At 52.6% G+C, this 20,806-nt stretch overlaps 1 protein-coding gene across 3 annotated transcripts in view; it reads right to left on the bottom strand.

Annotated features, from left to right (window-relative positions):
* The window catches only part of DLGAP4 (DLG associated protein 4), a 90,014-nt gene that overhangs the window by 44,334 nt on the left and 24,874 nt on the right, over positions 1-20,806 (bottom strand). The window lies entirely within an intron of this gene.

Genomic DNA, 20,806 nt, shown 5'->3' with positions numbered 1-20,806 from the left:
TTAGGTCAGCCCTCAACACACACACACACACACACACACACACACACACAAACACACACTATACGAGTGCAATCTGGTGGGAGGTAAAGCTTGGAGCAATTCTGTTTGAAGTTCAGCAATGGAGCTGTGCTTCAAGCAATGTCTTCCAGGCAAGGCCTGTCTTATGTACAGATTTAAAAGGATCATGACTGAGTGAGTACTGGGGCAGATACTACTTTATTCCAGACACAGGCCTGGGAGGGGAGATAATCATCACTGACGTTTTACAGATTCGAGAACAGACTTTTAGCTTTCTAGAGTGGCTGTGGGGCTTCCCTGGTGACTCAGTGGTAAAGAATCTGCCTGCCAGTGCACGAGACTTGGGATTGATCCCTGGTCCAGGAAGATGCCACGTGCCTCGGAGCAACTAAGCCCGTGTGCCGCAACTACTACTCAGCCTGTATTCTAGAGCCTGGGAACTGCCACTACTGAGCCCGTGTGCTTCAGCGGCGGAAGCCCAAGGGCCTAGAGGCTCTGCTCTGTAACAAGAGAAGCCGTGAGGAGAAGCCCATGCACCGCAATGAAGAGCAGCCCCCATTCACCGCAACCAGAGAAAAGCCCTTGAAGCAGCAAAGACCCAACACAGCCGTAAATAAATAAAAATTATTAAAAAGGAAAAAAGAGTGGCTGTGTAGAAAAGTCTGCTCTGTGAGACCGTGGTGGGCCGTATACTCTGCACAGGGTCTAATCCCTTAGTTTTCCCAGCTAAGTGGGTTGGCCTTGAATGGGCATCGGAAGTTTAAATGTCTATGGGACACCAGGCCTCTAATGCCTCTGGCCCCTGGCTGTCAGGTGGAGACATGGGTGAGTGAAGCCAGAAATATCTGGACTTAAAAAAAAAAACTCAAGATTAACAAATGGAGTTAGTTAATCCAAAGTTTAAAAAAAAAACACACCACTGTGCTGGCACACGCCCACCTGCTAACATGGCCCATGGCACAGACCTCCCCGCTCCTTCCGGAACCCCAGCTCCTCTCCCCTACACCCCAGGAAGCCGGTCCCCAAGAACCTCCTGCAAAGGCAGGAGACCCTTGGGAACTTTGAAATGGAGGCAGCAGGAGGCCCCTCTGGCACTATGTCAGGTCTGCTGGGCGAAAGCAAAGAAACCTCTTCTGGTGGCAGGCCAGGTCTGGTTGCAGGCTCATGGCACCAGGGCACAGGGAACGGGAGAGCCCTACCAGGAACACAAATGGCTGCCCCCTCTTCAAGGCCCTGGAGCAGCTGCCTGGGAGGGACCTGCTCGGTTGCTGGGGCAACAGCCTTGGTGCCCTCCACAGACAGCTGCTCCTTAGAAAGCCCTGCTCACATCCCCGTTGGGCTCAAGGTCTGAGGTGGTTCTGTCCTGACACGTTCAGGCCGGAGGGGCTGGAGGATGGGGTTAAGCAATGCCCTCCAGATAGACCCACAGTTCAGGTCAGCTGGTTCTCTGAGGACAGCGAGCTGCCAGTCAGATGACTCACAAGCTCCAGGGCATCTCCCCAGACGGAGGGCTGGCCGTGAACTGGCCTAGCATGAAAAGATGTAACTGTATCAGATCATCAATTCCTCACCAGGCCTATCGTTCCCACTTCAAAGAGGAAGACAGTGAGGCTCAGAGAGTAGCAAACAGCCCCAAGTCAGGTGGCCAGGATCTGAGCTCCGGCTTTCTGGTTCCAGAGCCGGCACTCGTAGCTGCTGCTTCACCACCCTGCCCAGGGCTGGAGGCAGGTGCCACTCAGCCAGGCCTGCAAGATCTTGGCCAGGCCAGTTCCCCAGTCAGGACCCTAGTCTTGGTCCTCACACAAGGTCTGGCAATATCCTCTGAGTGGGTTAGCTGGCGGTGCCTCTGGCTCTGCTGCCCCTGGACAAGAGCCCCAGCATATGGACGAAAAAGGTGCCCTGCTCTGCCTGTGATCATGGCCACCCAGCGCCCTTCTCCCCTGGATGTGCAGTCCTGGACACTCTGACCCTTCACCAGAAAACACCAGAACCCCTGATACAGGTTTCCCAGTCACTCAGGACTTTCCCAGCTTGGCTAAATCTCACTACAGCCTCAAAGCAGAGACCAGAGACGTGAGGCCACCTGTCCCAGGTCACACAGCTGGTTGACGGGGTACTGTGACTGGAACGAGGATGTGAAACTCTCAAATTCCAGGGTCTGAGGAGATAGTAATTCCAGTGAGTCTCAAGCCAGATTCTGGGGACCCCCAAGAGGGCCTGGGGAGGCTGGCTGACTCCCAGCCAGGGCCCTTGGAGGGGCTCCATTTTCCTTTTCCCCTCCATGTGGGGGAGAAATACCATTTCCCCATGTGGTATTTTGAGCTCCACCAGACTAATTCAACCTCTTCATAGTACAAATGAGGAGACTGAGGGTCAGAAAGGCAAATGCGCTCCCTGAAGAGTAGGTACCAGAGCAACTACCTCGCCTGGGGCTGTAAGTGTGGTGTTCCCCATGCCCCCCGCCCCCCACCCTGCCTCCCAGCCTGGAGACCACCGGCTCCAGACATTCAGGGAGGCACCCACCTGTGGCCAAGCCCCACCTCCTCCAGCCCCTAACCAGCATGCTGTTTCTCAAAAACATTTCTACCATTACAGCAACTGCATCCAGTCAGCAACCTATCAGGCAACATTCACCCCTTACCACCCGTTCTGTGATGGAATCTCCTGCAAGCATCCTTTTATTTCTCCCTGGAGACCTGCCTGCAGAGTTGGCTCTGCCAGAAGCTCTGCTGAGGCCCCTGCCCTACCCCACAGGACACCTTATTACCACCAAAACTGGGAATCCAAGCTTTAAAGAGATGCCAGTGGTTACTGAATCATGATTTTTCTCGTACATTAAAGCTATAAACTCTAGTAAGGAGGTGCTGACAAGTAGAAGATGGCCCGTTACAGGGCCACTATGGCTCCAGCCCAATGCAAAAACTTGACGTGGACAGCCCCTGCCTGGCCTGGCGGAGGAGTAGGGGGTGGAGGATCCAAGATTTGGCTTGTCAAATACTATCTGACTTGTCAAATGCTGGCTCTAGCATGTGAACCTCACTGTGGCCTTTCCAAAACTCTAAAGTCCCAGGAGCCCAGCCTGGGAAGTGCCAGTTAAAAGAAAGAGCCTCTAAAACCATCCTCACTCCTGGAGGGCTGACGTCAAACCCTGGTAACGGGTCACAAAAAGCCTGGCTTTTGACAAGCTGTCACAGGACCCTGCGTCCAGTGTGCAAAGCCAGACACTGCCAGGCCCTGTGCACCTCGATTGCTGGCCTCTTTCATCATTCTGAATGACCAAGCGAATCCCGGAATAGAAAGACGGTGTTAATAGGCTTATTCACTGCGCCTGGAGTGACAGGTGGCCTATCGGGTGACAGAATCTGGAGCCAAGAACCCTGGGCGGCCGAGAGACAAGATGAGATGAACGGTGCAGCAGTGAATGGGGAAAACCGTGAGTTCAGCTCAGGTCAGCCCAGGCCGGCCGCCTTCCATGGTGCCAGGCCTGGGGACAGGGACACAGGAAGGGAGAGGGCCTGGTCCTCAGAGCTTATATTAAGGTCCTCAGTTCAGGATCCCAAGTTAGACAATTACACAAAGCAGCAGACACGTGGGAAAATGCCTCAGTGACTCTGGTGGATCACAGACACGGTCTGAGGCTATACCACCAGAGGAAGGTGCAGGACCAGGGAGGCGGCAGCCCCAGGGGGCTCCTGGGTAAAGCAGTGGGGACTGTTGGTGACTGTGGACAGGGGCGTTGCCAAATTGGAGCCTGATGAGAAGGGGACAATTTGCACTGGGGAGAAGTTTCTAATCCATCCTCCTGTTATGATAAGTGAGGCCACACGTTGGCCCCTGGTGGGCACCAGGGACCCAGGATGCGTAGTCCTTGACCTCAGGAAACTCACAATAAAGTAAAGCTCCACCGACTGGGCGCAGCCACGTGGAGTACTGCAGGAGAAAGCCTGGGACTGACTGAACAGCAAGAAAAAGTATTAGTCGCTCAGTCATGTCCAATTCTTTACCACCCCATGGACTGTAGCCCACCAGGCTCCTTTGTCCATGGAGTTCTCCAGGCAAGAATACTGGAGTGGGTTGCTATTTCCTACTCCAGGGGATCTTCCAGACTCAGGGATTAAACCTGGGTCTCCTGCGTTGCATGCAGATGCTTTACCATCTGAGCCACCAGGGAAGCCCTAGCTGCCAGGGAACAAGAGTTACCGCAACTGACTAGTGACTTGTGTCACAGATCTACCACAGATGGGGTATGACACGTGTGCACCAAGAGCCGTGCCCAGTCTAACACGACGGGTCGGGGGGCTTTGAGAGATTGGAGTAGGAGCCTGGAAAAGTCTTCAAATACCTAGGAGACTGTCACATACACACATGGTCCCGGTCATCACAGTGCAACCAAAGGGGGGCACGAAGGTGGGGCTCCAGGGGGAGCAGATGTTGCTTCATCCTAAGGAGGGGTTTCTAAGGGGCAAAGCTGCTTGGGAGGCAGTCAACTAGGCTGGACCCAGGCACAATGGATGCAGGGAGGGACTCACGCTCCCACAGGTGTGGCCTCTAAGATGCCTCCCAGGCCTGAGATGTTTGCTCTTTCTTTGCTTCCCTACTTCACACTCAGTTCTCGACGTGACATCAGACATCTTTTTTGTGTGTATGACATTCATTGTTCAATTCTGTTTTGGCCTCCAGAGAATTGGTTCTAACAATCAGAGGAGGGGGAGGAGAATGTTCAGATGGCCAAGCTGCAGAGGAAATAAGGAAGGACTACCTCTAAGACAGCACAGTCAGGGCTGGACCTGGACTTCCTCTGGACAGTCTGGCAGCACAGAGCTCCTAACTGTGACGGGAAACCCCCTCCTGAGAACATGAGAGCGGCTGGCACTGGCTATCCTGGCTCTTGCCTCCCCCCATACTTGCTGCTGAGTTGGGGGAAGCCTGTAGGTCGGGAGGCCCTGAGTGTGAGCACCATTCTGCACTGACTCATGGTATGACTAAGGCTCCCACTGGTAAGAAGGGAAGGATACGGGCTCGCCCTGTTCACTGCCCTAGGACTGCCACAAGATTCATCTTCCCACAGATGGGAAAGGGCTTGGCAGGTGAGGAACCATCATTACAACTGCCTGTGTGTGTGTTAGCCGCTCAGCTGTGTCCAACTCTTTGCGATCCCGTGGATTGCAGCCTGCCAGGCTCCACTGTCCATGGGATTCTCCAGGCAAGAGTACTGGAGTGGGTTGCCATTTCCTTCTCCATACAACTGCCTGAGGGGCCTGTATATCGGAGCCAGGGGCCCTCAGGGCAGCTGTCTGACCCCAGGCCCTCCAAGCATTCGAGGGCCCAGAAGCTGGGGGTTTCTGGCCTGGGGTAGAAGCAAGGTGTCCTGTCCCTCCAGGGGGCAGGCTCAGGAAAATTCAGGGCCCTGAGGACCCCAGCTGCCTGCCCATCCCCCAGGCCACGCCTGCATGGCTGTGTTAATATTTTAGGGTAGTGACCTCTGGTGACACTGCCTTGCCAAGCACCCTTCTAACTCCTCTCTGCCCCCCTCTCCATGCCAACCCCACATGTTCTCAGTGTCCAGGCCTCTGCATGGCTGCTCCCTGCCTGAACCACCCCTCCTGCACCCTACTGCCTCCCCCCGTTCCGGTCTACTCCAAGCATTCCTCGCTCTGAGACTTCCCTGACTGTCCTCCCACCCCGCCCAGTGCCCCTCACTGGGTCACCCACCGGGGTTTAGAGACGTCACAGGCCTCTGCCATCACACTGTTTCACAGATTTGCTTACTTTTCTCCTTCTTCCTTTAGATTCTGAGTCCCCGGAAGGCAAGGACCGCGTGCTTCCCATGTCCGTGGCACCCAGGAGGGGTCCCCCCAGAGAATGCCTGCTGCCACTCACGAGGCGGGATCCTCTGACTTCACCCCCAAAGCAGCGCAGGGCTGCAGGGCCTTCCCCCTCACGCCACCATGCCCTTCTCTACTCGATGTTTCTCCCGACCGCCTCTAAAAGCACAATATGGCGACACTTGGGAAGATCTCTTTGAAAGAACATGTACCCAAGGGAAGGTCAGCAGCTTCCAAACCCCATGCACAGAACCCTGCCCTTGCAATGGCACAGTGTGAGACCCCCCGTAAGGACTGGTTGAATATTAGCGACTAATAGTCATAGGTACCGGTGTTTTTGCCTGCTCAGGCATTGGCGGCTATGGCCCTGCCGCTGTCCGAGGTCCTTTTGATCCCCACAAGGAGATGTCTCCACCATTGCCCTTTGTGCGGCTGAGGAAATGGAGGCTCAGAGAGGCTGAGGGATTTGCTCGGCATCACACAGCAAGCTATCTACTAAGGGAGGGAAAACCTTCCAGGTTTCAGTCTCCAGAAAACCAACCTTCACAGCATCTGGTCGCACAACAAAAATACAAGTTTGCTGACAAGGAGACTGACAACACACATTCCTATAGAGCTTAGAAGTCACCGCAGAAAGTCTGGTCTCCCCTTTCTGCTGGCAGACTCCAGCTAGCATTTACTTTTTTAATATAAATTTATTTATTTTAATTGAAGGCTAATTACTTTACAATATTGTATTGATTTTGCCATCAACATGAATCCGCCACGGGTGTACACGTGTTCCCCATTCTGAACCCCACTCCCACCTCCCTCCCTGTACCATACCTCTGGGTCATCCCAGTGCACCAGCTGCAAGCACCCTGTATCATGCATCGAACCTGGACTAGCAATTCATTTCATATATGATATACATGTTTCAATGCCATTCTCCCAAATCATCCACCCTCTCCCTCTCCCACAGAGTCCAAAAGAGTGTTCTATACATCTGTGTCTCTTGTGCTGTCTCGCATATAGGGTTATCATTACCATCTTTCTAAATTCCATATATATGCGTTAGTATACTGTATTGGTGGAGAAGGCAATGGCACCCCACTCCAGTACCCTTGCCTGGGAAATGCCATGGATGGAGGAGCCTGGTTTAATTTTATACAGACCTCAAGCCCGAGCCAGCATTCTGAAGAGCACCTGGAGAAAGTGGACTTAACCTTGACCTTGACCTTACCTTCCACCCCTCTGGAGCTGCTCTGTCCGATGTTTTGCAAGCATTACCTATCACCCACCTCCCCCAGGCTTTGGGCTGTCCTGCCAGGCCCTTTTCTGCTCTCACAAAGAGACCTGTGACATCACTTACCCCTCAAATGGTCCCTTCCCCTCCTAGGACTGATCCTGATCTATAAAGGCTGGGCACGGCACTAGGCGGGGATGGCACAGTTTCCACTGGGTGTGCTGCTTCTGGTTGATTATAGCACCTGCCTGTGTTAAGAAGGATCCTGAAGCTGTGCCCAGGCTCCACACAGCCACCGCGGGCGTGGGAACCAAGGCTGCCTCTGGGGAGACAGCCCTCCTGGGACATAAGCAGCCTTTTAAAAATTCTGCTGGAACCCAGCCACATAAAGCTGAGGGCTGCAGTGTGCATTAACTTGGAGAGTTAACCCAAAGAGTTTGTTATTCAGACACCACCTACTCCTCCTTTCAAATATACCTCCTTAAAATGGGCCAGTGCATGAGGTACCCGGCCACAGAAACAGAAAGTAGAGGTGCGATTTGCAGGGGCTGGAGGAGGAGGGAACGGGTACAGAGTCTCAGCTCTGCAAAGATAAAAAGAGATGGAGGGCAGTGATAGCTGTACAAGACGTGAACTGTACTTCATACTACTGAACTGTGCACTTAAAAACAGCTTCAGCGGTACCGTTTTATGTATACTTAACCACAATTAAAAAAAAAATAGGCTAGTGAGAGTCCACTGAGGAATCCTCTACAAATGAGCCCCAGTCATCACACTGATTTTTCACCAAAATCCAGAAGTCACAAATAAAATGTTTAAAGCTACTTTAAGCATGACTTTTCTGATCTGACTTAAATGTATTTATGAGCAGGGGCTGACTAATAATCTGAGACTATTTCCTGAGATTCAGGAAACAGAAATTTTAAAAGGTGGGGGGAACACCAGAATTCAAATAGGGCTTCCCTGGTGGTGCAGTGGATTAAGACTCCATCTGCCAATGCAGGGGACACAGATTTGATCACTGGTCTCGGAAGATCCCACTTGCTGTGGAGCAACTAAGCCCGTGCACCACAACTACTGAGCCTGCGCTCTAGAGCCGGGAGCCGCAACTACTGAGCCCTCAGACCCAGAGCGTGTGCTCCGCAACCGCAGTGGGGAGCGCACACACTGCAACAAAAAGCCGTCCCCACCTGCTCCAGCTAGAGAACGCCTGAGCTAAGCAATGAAGAACCAGTGCAGACAAAATTAAATAATAAACAAAATTTTAAAAATGCAAATAGAAAATTAAAAAGACTGGAGGTCTACAAGGTTAGAGATGGATGTGTTAGTATCAGAACCTTGGAAAGGAGATAGAAGGAAGGTAAATGTGGAGGTTACAAAATTAAAAACTCGGGACTTCCCTAATGGTCCAATGGTTAAGAACCCACCTGGCAATGCAGGGGATGCAGGTTGGATCCCTGGCCTGGGAACCAAGATCCCACATGCCACAGAGCAATAAGCCTGTGTGCCCGAACTCCTGAAGCCTGTGCATTCCAGAGTCCACGCACCACAACTAAAGGGTCTGTGTGCTGCAACTAAGACTCAACGCAAATAAATATTTTTTAAAATAAAAAAAGAACTATAAATATATAACAGTATAGAAAAGTTAAAAAGTCACTTTAATCCCAGTGCCCTAACACAATCACTATGACATCATTCTACACAAAAACTTTTAAACTGGGCTTCCCCAATGGCTCAGTGGGTAAAGAATCTGCCTGCAATGCCGGAGATGCAAGAGACGTGGGTTTGATCCCTGGGTCAGGAATATCCCTGGAAGAGGAAATGGCAACAACCCACTCCAGTATTTTTGCCTGAAAAATCCCACAGAGGAGCCTGGCAGGCTGCCATTCAAAGGATCGCTAAGAGTTGGGTACGACTGATCATGAGCCATTTTGGAATGGCAATCTGGCTAAAAAGCAGCAGAAACTTCTGCTTTGGCCTTCTTAAACAAAAGCAGTTGGCAGAAAAGAAAGAGTAGTGAATCAGGATTTCAAATCTTGGTTAAGCTGTGTGACTCCAGTTAAGTCACTTGACCTCTCTGTTCCATCACTTCTAAGAACGTAGTACTAACTGCAACCCGCCTCCCTCAGCAAGGGAAGCAACAGGGCTCTGCACTGCTGAAGCAGTATGTGAAAGGGCGTTAGCAGTAAGCAGGGAGTGCTGAAGAAGCTTTTCTTGATGACTAATGATCAGTATGGAAACTTGATGATGACAGTGATGATGATGTAAGTATTTGGAAGCTCTGATGATACTTAACCAGACTCACCAAGCCCAGCCACCCGGCCCTGACCTTGCAGACCCTTTCAGACCGGAACCTGTCCCAGTTCCCTCCATACACCAAACGCCTTACACCTCAGGATCTTGCCCCTTACAGTTCCCAATCTGCCCTGGCCTGCCTCCTTCCCATCCTCCACCCCACTTTCCCTGAGGTGCCTTCCCCATCCTCTTTCTCAGCAACTATGTTTCCTTCAGGGCTCTGATCTCAATTATACAGTATCCTGTGCATGGGTACTTGCTCAGATGGGATCTCCAAGCTCCCTGAGGAAAGAGACCAAGTTTGTCTTGTTCCCTCTTCTTCCCCTGGCTCAGCGCCTGGCATGAATGGCCGATTGTTTGGAAAGGGGCGTGGAGGTGGGGGCGGGGAGGAGCTGGCTGGGATGAACCCAAGTCCTCCTCCCTTGGATTGTTACCACACACTGCTGCGCGTGCCCCCTCTGAGGAAACTGCTGTGGTACAGTAGCGCTGGCTGCCCTGCCTTCATAGGTACTGTCGGACAAGCCCAGTTCCTCCCACCCTGCAGGCTGACACCTCCTGACTGCTACCACTCCCTGTGCTGGGCCGACAGCACCTCATGCAGCCTGGGAAGGCAAGAATGCTCCAGGAGAGCCTGGATCTTGTACTGTATTCACAACACATAAGAGCAGACTCCTCAACACAGCCTGAGGAAGCAAACTGCCCAATGGAGTGATGACCATGCCGAAATAAACCCTGGCTGAGTGCCTGGTGGACTCTGACGGCCCTGAGCAGGCTTCTCTAGCCTGACTCAGATCCCCAGGCCCCTGGACAACCAGCCCCTGCCTTCTCTCTCCTACCCTAGGCACCCTCACCTAAAAATCTCCATCCACTTAGAGTTTGCCCAGCTTTTGAGGTCCTCTCTAAAGCCTGCCTTGATTGGCTTCATCTTCCCCATCAGAGCCCCACACTCGACAAAGAGCCATCAGATGACCAACTCCTCTCCAAATACCAGGTGCATCTGAACTTTTTCAGGCATGGGACAGGGATGGTCTTTAAATATTCCAAATCTTCTCTGGATATCAATAAGAGCAGGGCTAACATTTCTTGAGTGCTCCCACTGTGCCCGGCACCGAGCTGAGTGCTTTACACACATACATACACACACACTCACTCTCATCCTCACACTGTGACTCGTGTGGTATCAGTATTATCACCTCTATTTTGCAGATGAAGAAACTGAGGCCCAGAGAGGTTAAGCAACTTGCCAAAGCCTCACAGCTCCAGGCAGCAGTCTAGGATCTGGATCCTGGCAGTATGACTCCAGATCTATGCTCTTAGCTAACGGGCTGCACGGCCCCTGGCATGTGGGCTTCGGGATACGGCTGGGCTTTGTAAGCGCCCGGTTCTGCCTCCCATGGGAGCAGCACGGTCCAGTGTGGATCGGCAGTGCAGTCGCTCAGCCACAATGTCCAGATCACCTACTGTGTGCTCAGTGTGTGCCCCCCGGAGCAGACTTGAACCAACATGGCTCTGTGCCTGGGGACCTTGGGATTGTGCAGAGGAGGGGAAGAGAGGTGGACAAAAATTCCTATTTGTTGAAGCAACCAAATTGTTACCATATCTGCTTTGGCAAGGCTGAGAGTTTCCTTAGAAAAAGCACAGAGAAACAGGAACTTGAGACCCCAGGTAGTCAGGCAACAGTTCATCTCTGAAACACACGGGTGAACCCAAAGCGTTAGAACTTTATCACTAGCTCCCGAGGGACCAAGATCGATTTGGCTGAACGGCAGAGCTAGAAGGATCTAGCTCCTGCCAAGAAACAAATGGGGAACCTGAGATCCAGGGGCTTGTTGGAGGCCACCTATCAACTCCTGGAGAAGCCTGGCTCCTGCTCTCCACACCCCATCCTCTCTAAGCCTCTGGGGCTGGAAGCACAATCAGGACAAAAGGCTCTCAGGCCATCTGGGTCCTTGAAACCGCCAGGGGGTAAGGTAAGTGCCCACAGGGACTGAAAGTTTAAAAGCTTTCTCACTGGAGACGGGCGCTAGCTCTTACCTTCAGAGAGACTGGAACTGCTCTGTGCAAGCTGGATTCGGGAAGCCAGGGTTGATTTCCCAGGCCAACACGGGCCCAGCTCCAGCCCAGCCTTGCCCCGGAAGGACGGGAGTTTCAAAGGCAGTTGCTTCCCACCTGGGGCCACACCTGGGAGAGGCTGACTTTACCGGGGGGAACCCGTCGAACTGGCTGTCTCCCAGACAGCGTGGGCCCAGCCAGGAGGCCACCGCCTGTCTGCAGCCTGGCGCCTCTCCTGGCGGGGCCCTGCCCGGCCCCTCCCAGCCAGGCCCCCAGAACCAGGGTGGGAGCCAGTCGGAAAGAGGCCTGCTCCCCTGCCAGCGAGGCCTTGTGAGGCCCCCCAGGGCCCACTGTGGCCTGGGCTGGGTCTCGGGCGGCTGCTTCCTGCTTTATCTTTTTCTTTCACTTTGGGTTTTAACCCCAAAGCGAAACTAAAGACGGGGACAACGTGGGAGAGATAGTGAGAGTTAAGGGCTGAACACCTGACTTCTCACTTGGGAGGAGGGCCTCAACCTCAGCTTCAGTCTCCCCACTGATAAAACAGGAGGAGGAACTCGGCTAGTGATTTCAAGTGTCCTTTTAAACTAGAAAAAGGACAGAACTTCCCCTTCCTCATCCCCGCCACCACTGAGAACTGACAAGGAGCTGCAGAAATGACCAGAGGATGACCTTTTGGGTCATCCTTGTGGGTCTTCCTGTGGGCTTGTGGGAGGATGCAAAACTCTGGCTGCCGTGTGGAGACCCTCCCTCATCTTCCTGTCTTGTCTCTCTCCAACCTGTCAACTTTTTTATCCTGAGCAGCCCCTGGGACAGAGTAAAGTCAGGAAGACCCCAGAGATGAGCCCGACCCAGTCTTGGTACAAGAGGAAACACCAACAGCTGCCTGGAAACTCCTGACTCAAGGGTCAAGGCCATCTGCCAAGAATGACAGCAGCCCACCCAGGGTGGGTCCAAACTTCACTCTCTGCTGACCCCGGGGTGCCAGCACGGTATGGCTAAGACCACTGCCATCTGTTTTTCAGAGTTTTTCCCCCTGGCTGGTTTACCACATCTCCCCACTGGTGAGATGGAGCCTGGTCACATGAGAAAGGCAGGGAGGGGCCTCCCCATCTCTCAGATGAGGAAAACTGAGGCTCGGAAAGGCACAGAGACATAGTGGCCAAACCAGAACTGGATTCAGGAGCTAAGTAAATATTTGCTGGACCAATGAGCTCACTGGCCTAGCTGCTGCCAAGCAGGTGTGGCACACACCAGAGAAGCAGAGAAAGGAGGAGTGTGAGTGTGTGTGTGTGTGTGTGTGTGTGTGTAGGGGCAGTCATCTCTCCCTGGAGACCAAGTCACAAACAGGTCCCCAGGTACCTATAACAGCATCCCTCCCCCTATCCTGGCTCCACTTCTGATGTGTCCCCCAACCCACCTCTTCCCTTCATTCCCCCCCAACCATCTGAACCTTACTCCAGAGACATCTCACTGGCTGACCACTGCTGAGTGACACTGGTCGGCCTCCGCCTCTCTGGGCTGGATCAGCATCAGTTCAGTTCAGTTCAGTCGCTCAGTCATGTCAATACCTAACCACAGTGCTTTATAAAACATACAGATTTTCAGGATGCAAAAGAAGGTAATAGAATTTTAGGTGCGCAGATTCTTGGAAACAGCAATTCCACTTGCAGGAATGGCTCCCACAGTGATGCCTGCCCACATACATACGGCCGAGTGGGGAACGGTGTTCGTAACAGCAAGGCTGGGAACAACGTAAAAGTCCCTGAGCAGAGGACCGGATAAACAATGGATGGCCCATCCACCAGCGGACTGCACGGCCACGCGCAGGAATACCTACCACAGAGACAGTCTTGCGTGAAGACGACAAGGAACAGAACAGCAGGGGCAGCAGGCAGTAAAACCGGATGTACTGACGGACACAGCTGCCCGCGTATGCAGAATATTTCTGGAGGAAAACACCAAGCCTGTTTGACAGTGATTATCTAGGAGCTTGGGTGGGAGACAGACAACTGTCACTGGACATTTTTTTCCCCTACAAGTTTGAAATGTTTAACCACCTACGTGGATTGCTTTCTCAAGAGAAGCATAACTTTTGCACATAAAAAAAGAACTCCAGCAAAATGTACCCAGGGAAGCTTTCTTCTAGGTGACAGACGTTGCATTCCCTGGGGGCAAGGCCCAGACATCTGGATTCTGAAGCTTCCTCAGGGCTGCTGGTCGCCGTGCAGAACAGGTGGTCAGCCTCCGAGAGCAGACGGAGGCCGCCTGGACACCACAGGGCTCTGGCAGGGGAGAAAGTAGCAGGGAAGACTCAGGGGGAAAAAACTTGGCCTTAAGGCATAAGAAAGACTTGAAGAGGGTTTTGAATGCTCAACAGGTACAGTTGGGAGGGGGGAGTTCCTCCAGAAGGACTGGGGAAACTAAGCTGGGCTGGTAAGACAGAAAGGGGGAAAAGAATCTCTCTCCATATGGGCTACTGGCAAGTCCCTTCCCCTCTGATACATGGTTCCCACTCATGGGAAAGTGAGGAGGCTGGGAGAGTTCCTTCCAGACTGATATCCTACGATATGCCTTTACTTTGTCTCATTTAATATTAAAGGAGGCAAGGAGGGACCCCAGCTTAGCACATGGCCACAGGGCTCCACATCTGTGCAGACTGTAATCAAATATTTGGAGGTGGCAGAAAATTCAGGCCAGGATCTTAGGTACGGCCGCCCTTGGGCGACTTCCATCCCCCTGGGGAGAAGCAGATGGCCTTCTGTAGAGATGCCCTCCCTCACCTTCTTGTTAATAATTAAGTCATTACCAAAGACCTCCTTTGTCACTCTTGAAGTTCAGTTTGCGGAGACTTGCTGTCTTGGCTTGCTTTATCATGACGCTCCAGGTTGAAGGCTCACAGGCTACAACAATTTAGGTGTTAAGCCTCATGCCCAAATTCCAGGGCTCTGCAGTGGAAAGAGCCCAGGGTGGGGGAAGGAGCACTGGGGTGGATCCTTGCTAGACCCTAAAGGTTCGGTGGACTCTGGGAGGTCAGAAGCTAAGTCTCTAGATGGCTCTCCTGGTCACTGTATCCCCAGGCCCAGCTCATCACCTGGCACACAGCAAGCACTTAATAAATATTTGTTGAAGAAGTGAACAACAGCTCAGTCAGTAAATCCCAGAGTGACCTTGGTCAAGTCACTTTCTGGAAAATGAGGATGACAAGAACAGTAGTGATCTCCGAGGGCTGGATAAGAATCTGAGATAAGGTGGGTAAGTTCTCTGCAAATCAAAAACGGACTACACAAACATTAAGGATCCAAAACTATGTGATGTGAGCAAAATAAAAAGAATGAATATACCTGAGAATGATCACATTTACCACAAAGCACCTGGCAAGTGGTAAAGCACTGACCAAATGAATGACTACAATCGAAAGGGACAGCACAGGGGCGCTCTAGTTCACTCCTCCAATGTCTGCATAATTTCTCAGGCTTCTCAGGCTCAGTCTGTTCCAAAGGAGCACAAAAACCCCTCATCGAAACTCTTACCCTGCTTTCTGATATGAAAATTGTGGGAGCAGTTACAATTGTACCCTGTAAACCCCAAGGCTCAGAGAGTACATGCCAATGTATTCCCTGGTGGCTCAGTGGGAAAGAATTAGCCTGTAATACAGGAGCCGTGGGTTCGACCTCTGGGTTGGGAAGATCCCCTGGAGGAGGAAATGGCAAACAACTCCAGTGTTCTTGCCTGAAGAATCCCATGGGCAGAGGAGCCTGGTGGGCTGCAGCCCATGGGGTTGCAAGAGTCGGATAAGACTCGTGACTTATCACTAGCACTGGCACAAGGGTCCCAGGGGTGTTTACTGCAGACAAAGGAGGAGTGGGGAGCGGGGCATGGAAGCTGTGCCAAGACCCCCAGCCAAGGCTCTGCTCAAGGGGGCACACAGAGGGCTGGCCACTGGTTTCCAAGCCGCGCACTGTGACCAGCCACCGCTGCCTCCCCTGGTAGCCACTCACCCTCGCCTTCCCTCTGCCCAGTGGGCATCCCTGGCTGCAGCCTGGGAGAGGAGAACTGGGTTTCATCACCTGGCTCTCCTGTGGTGAGAGGACCTTGGACAAGTCCCTTCCTGCCTTTGTGGCTGGGCCAGGGAACACTCTCTCTCAGGGTGGGGAAGGAGGCCAGAGGAGAATTCCAGTGTGCCCAGTCATGGACGTGCCCACAGTTGGACCAGACACAGGAGGCCCAGCTCTGGAGGCTGCTCACAGCCTGGTGAATAAAACGGCTGATGTGAAGGCCCTTCAGTTCTCTGAGGCTTCCACCTTAAGGAATTCTGAGCTGGTTCTCAGGCCCAGTCTTCTAGGTCTTTAGAAACCACGGGGGGTGTGGGCTGTAGGGGATATATTTGTGCATGCATGTGTGCTAAGTCACTTCAGTCATGTCCGACTCTTTGCGACCCCAAGGACTATAACCCACCAGGCTCCTCTGGCTGTGGCATTCTCCACGCAAGAATACCGGAGTGAACTGTCGTAACCTCCTCCAGGGGATCTTCCCCACCTAGGGATCGAACCTAGGTCTCTCACATTTCCTACATTGGCAGGCGGGTTCTTTACCACTAGCGCTGCCTGGGAAGCCCAGGGGATGTATTAATTCAAGGGTCTCAATTCAAGGGTCAAGAAGGTTCAGACTCCCAGGACCCTAACAGTAGGAGGTTCCTTTCTAAGAAGGCGAGCTGAACTGGGAGAGCCAGTGTTTGCAGTCAGCCTTGGGTCTGTGCCACACGTTCCTTATCTGTAAAAGGGGGATGGTAAGTCTGTCTGCCTCAGGCTTATTTAGAGGATTTCACGAGAGCACCCATGGAGGCCCTGGCACAGAGCCTGGCACAGAGCAGGTGGACGAGCAATGCGCTCAGACTGTTATTTCCTGCTCCAAATAGCAACACCCAGCATCTTTCCCACTGGCCCATCAGGCCCCTAGTTGGGCTCTCCTCAGAGAACACACATCCTCTGCACCCCAACTGGCCCTTCCCCCTCCCATGGGCTCCACCTGCACCCCGCCCTCTCCCTTCTCCAGGATGCTTGCAAAGCTCCTCCCGTCACCACTTTCACTCAGTCCCACTCACACAGCCTGACTCATCTTGAAAAAAAGCCTCCAGTTTGCTGCTCTGGCTCTAAAACCTTCCATGGCTCTCCAAAGCCTCTGCTCTTCGGCTCAAGTTCAATGCGGCCTACAACCCTCTGGGCCCTCCCAGAGCGGCAGCTAAACTTGTCTACTCACTGTTTCCAAAATACGTGCTTACCACGTCCAGCCCCCGCACCTCTGCTTTTGGAGAAACCATCCCCAGGCACGCCAGCCCCAATGCCAGTCTCTGAATCCAGTCCCCCTCTCAAGGGCTCTTGTTTCCTCTGGCTCACGCTCACTTCTTCCTCCTCAGACAATGCCCTTCTTCAGCAGATGCTTAATTACAGACTGTCACACAGTCTCTCATAATTGTAGGCCTTGTCTCCCTTGTCAGAGCCTGAGTTCCCAGGGGCAGAGGCCCTGTCTGTCTGGTCTTTCCCATCCTCTCGGAGCCCGGCCCAGGGCTGGGAGGGCAAATCGCTGGTCAGAGAGTGTTTTCCAAGCCCAATTCAGCTAAGCCGGGTCCAGCTTCAACCACTTGGGACCACTTTTCTGGCTCTTGTCCTCTACACTGGCCAAACAGAGCCTCCGTGCACCAGCTCTCCCCAGGTGATCCAGGCCAGGGACAGAGAAATGTGGGAGACCTGGGCGGGGAGGCAGGGCGGTGGCTCTTGCCTGGCCCTGACATGGTCTTCTGGAGTGCTAGGCACCCCCTGTCCCTTCCCCTCCCTGGGACTGCTTCTTATAGTGAGACAAGCAACAATAATCTTTTAACTCCAGAATATAGATTTTTGTCTTCCCTGGTTCCCAGGAGTGGGCGGGTGATATACCAGCTGATTCCAACACAGGCTGAGGGACGGGAGGCAGCTGTGGCTCCCCTCCCACAGGACTGGGAAACCTGAGAACCTGAGAGGCACGCACAGCACACACCTGGACAACCTCATTCAATTCCTGTTGCTGACTGCACTGCACTCCTGCCCAGCTGTTCAATTTCATAGCCCCTACCCTGGCCAGGGCTGACGGCATCTACTGCAGGGACTGAGCAGGGGAAGTTGGTAACCTCTTTCTGGAAACAACCAATCCTGCCTGAAACAAAGAGCACGATGAGGCACCAGTCTCCCCACCTGTCAGTTCGGGATCATATTGAGACCCGTATCACAGGACTGTTGCAATAATGCAGCGCGATAATGCCAGAAACCGCCTAGCACAGTCCCCAACACCCAGTGTGGCAGACACGCTTCCATGTCTTGCAGGACCTTTCTGATACCAGTTCACGTTCTCAGAGCAATGTGGGAGAAATGCATTTCCATCCCTTTCTGACCCAGAAGAAAAGTGAGGTGCAGAAAGTGATCAGTCCAAGGTCACACAGCAGGGACAAGCCAAACTGTGATCCCAGGCCAGGAATCGCTCAGTTCAGTTTTTCCCCGAGTGCAATCCATAAGCCCTCAGCATCAGCCTCCTCCAGGGGGCTGGTTTAAAAAGCTCATTCCTGCCCCCAGACCTGTCAACTGAGACCCTTTGGGGATAGGCTCAGAAGCCTGAACTGTGTCAAGATGTGGAGCCTAAATTTTATGAGGAAACGGAGGCAGAGAGAGGTGATCTTCAAGGTCACACTTTCATCGAGTGCAGACTAAATTCACAATCTGACTCCAGCCAGAGGCAGCAATCACAGACTTCTTGGAAGAGGAGGCATGTGACTATGTGGCCTCCAAGGGAAGCGAGGTACCACGGGGGAGGGTAGAGCACACAAGGGCTAGAAGCAGGAGAGGCCAGGCAACAACTCAGTGTGGCTTGTGCTTCCAGAACCCCTAGGCGTGAAGAAATACATATGGAGCCTCCCTGCAGCCTGCCCTCCCCGGAGAGCCCAGAGAGCGCCACCTGAATTTCTGGGAGGAACGCCTGTTGTATGCAGGGTCTATGACCAGCAGGTCTACGGTGGTGGCCCTCTGGACATGTGTGGCTGCAGCTCAGGGTAAGAAAGTGGAGGAAGGTGGTGACTCAGTCCCCACCCGAACTCAAGCTAGTCTCTTTAAATCTGAGATGAGCTCAGAGGCTGGGGAAATGTCAAGCAAACCCTCCTGGCAGAACAAATGCCAGATGGAGAGAAGGTGGCCGAGGGGTAGGCTACCAGGCAGCAGTAAATGTGGAGCAACACTGTGGTTGCAGGGGAAGAAAAGTCAAGAGGCCTGGGCACAAGGCCCTCCCTGGGCCCCCTATGCTTCATTCACCTGTGAAACAGGGAGAACTCCACTGGCTTCTGACTTCCTCCCAGGACTGTTGTGGGGAACAATGAGCAAGGAAAGAGCCTGGCAGATTATACAAGGTCTCACACAGCGAGGGAGAGATTAGAGGATTACTGCTATTATACATCAGAACAGCCAGAAGGTGCTTTCCTGGTTACCTGAACCCCAGCCACAGGGGGGTAGTGGGAGAGGCTGGGCCTCTGTCTTGTTCCCACAAAGGAAAAAGGGATCCAGATATTACTTGGAGGTGAAGGCTCCCATTTATTAAATGCCTACTGTGTATTGCACACGTGCGCAGTTGCTAAATCGTGAAGGACTCATCGTGATCCCATAGACTGCAGCCCACCAGGCTCCTCTGTTCATGGGATTTTCCAGGCAATAAGACTGTAGTGGGTTCCCTTTCCTTCTCCAGGGGGATCTTCCTGATCCAGGAATTGAACCCATATCTCCTGCACTGGCAGGCGGGTTCTTTACCACTGGGCTACCTGAGAAGTCACCTACTGTGTACTAGGTATTTTTAAATATAGAAGCTCACTTAATCCTCACCATGACCCTGCAGTGTAAATATGATTATCTTGAGTCCAGATGAAGAAGCCGAAGTTGAAAGAGAGTAACTAGACCAAGATTACACCCGCAGTGAGTGGAGAACAATTAAAACCAGGCATTTTTGACTCAAAACCCCACACTCTTTCTTTCGTTTGGAACAGTTCCTGTAAGAGGCAGAACGTGTTGGGTACAGGGGCCCAGCTCAAGCACTGCCTCCTTCTGGAAGTGTCTCTGATCTCTTTGCCCAGGCAAGGTCTCTCTCTGATGAAAGCCCACAGTGTATCATCAGCACACACCTGGCAGCGCTCAACACATTCTGTTATTTTGTGATCACACGCACTTTTACAGGTAAGATGAGATGTAGGTACAAACAGGTGGCCCTTCAGTTACCTCAATATCCTCAAATGTCATTCATAATTAAAAAAATAAAAAAAACCCACAGGTGTTTAAAAAAAAAATCCTCAAATGTCAGAGCTGAAAGTACCTCCAAGACCACAACACCCAACTTCCTCATTTTTTTGAAGGAAAAATACAGATAGAGGAAGACACTTGTCTGAAGTCACACAGCATCTTAGCATCAGAGCCTAGAATAGAACCTTGGCAGTCTGCCACCCAGAATTTCTTTAGGGATCCATGATTTCAGAATCAGTCTGAGGACAAGGAAGATCATTCCCATGTTGCAGATACGGAAGCTGAAGCCCAGGGAAAAGCAGCCTCCCTGAGACGGTGCGATGTGGGGACCACACCCTGATCCTCCCACTTCTAGACCAGAAACCAAGCCCTTTCTCCTCCCCACTGCAAGAAATCTGTGTAACATGTCAAGCTCGGGGCCCACAATAAAAGGTCAATGGATGTTGGAAATTGTCATTATACACCAGTAAGCAGGTGACACCCGCCTGACTGTGACCGGTCTGGCAGTGCTACAGAAGAGGATGCAGGAGTCCTGGCTGAACCCTCTGTGCTCTCTGGACCTTGTTTGTAAGACAAGGGAGCTATCATAGCTGATCTGATCTCCTGCTCCAAAGTTCTAGGATGTCTGAGGCTCCCTGACAGCGGACCCCAGCTGTCTGCGAAGCATCTCTCAGCCAGGGCCTTTGTTCCCCTGCTCTACTGCAAGCCGGCAAAGCAGGTGGGGCTCACAACCACAAACTGACTGACTTTATTCCCAAGTGCCACTGGACAAGCAGGACCACCCTTAAACAACAATGGGATGGAACACGGAAAATCCGACAGCCTCCCAATACAGACATCCCACTGGGCACACCACCTACCTTTACAAACTGAAAAACAACAACTGGGAATTGGGGCATAAACGGGGACAGCTGGTTCCCTGGCCTATTGGCAGGGCAGGTGTATTTCTGAATAATAGGTGGCAATGGACTTTGGGGTGAAGAACTCTGGACCAGGGCGTCCCAGGCCCAGATCCCCGTCCCAACTCTGCCATGAACTAGCCTGTGTGCCCATGAACTAGCTGCTTCCCCTCTGTGGGGCTCAGGTTAGAG

This window comes from Bos mutus, chromosome 13 (assembly GCF_027580195.1).
Source record: "Bos mutus isolate GX-2022 chromosome 13, NWIPB_WYAK_1.1, whole genome shotgun sequence".
NCBI classification, from domain to species: Eukaryota; Metazoa; Chordata; class Mammalia; order Artiodactyla; family Bovidae; genus Bos; species Bos mutus.
The sequence above is the reverse complement of the archived record's forward strand: the minus strand, read 5'-3'. Positions and strand labels throughout refer to the sequence as shown.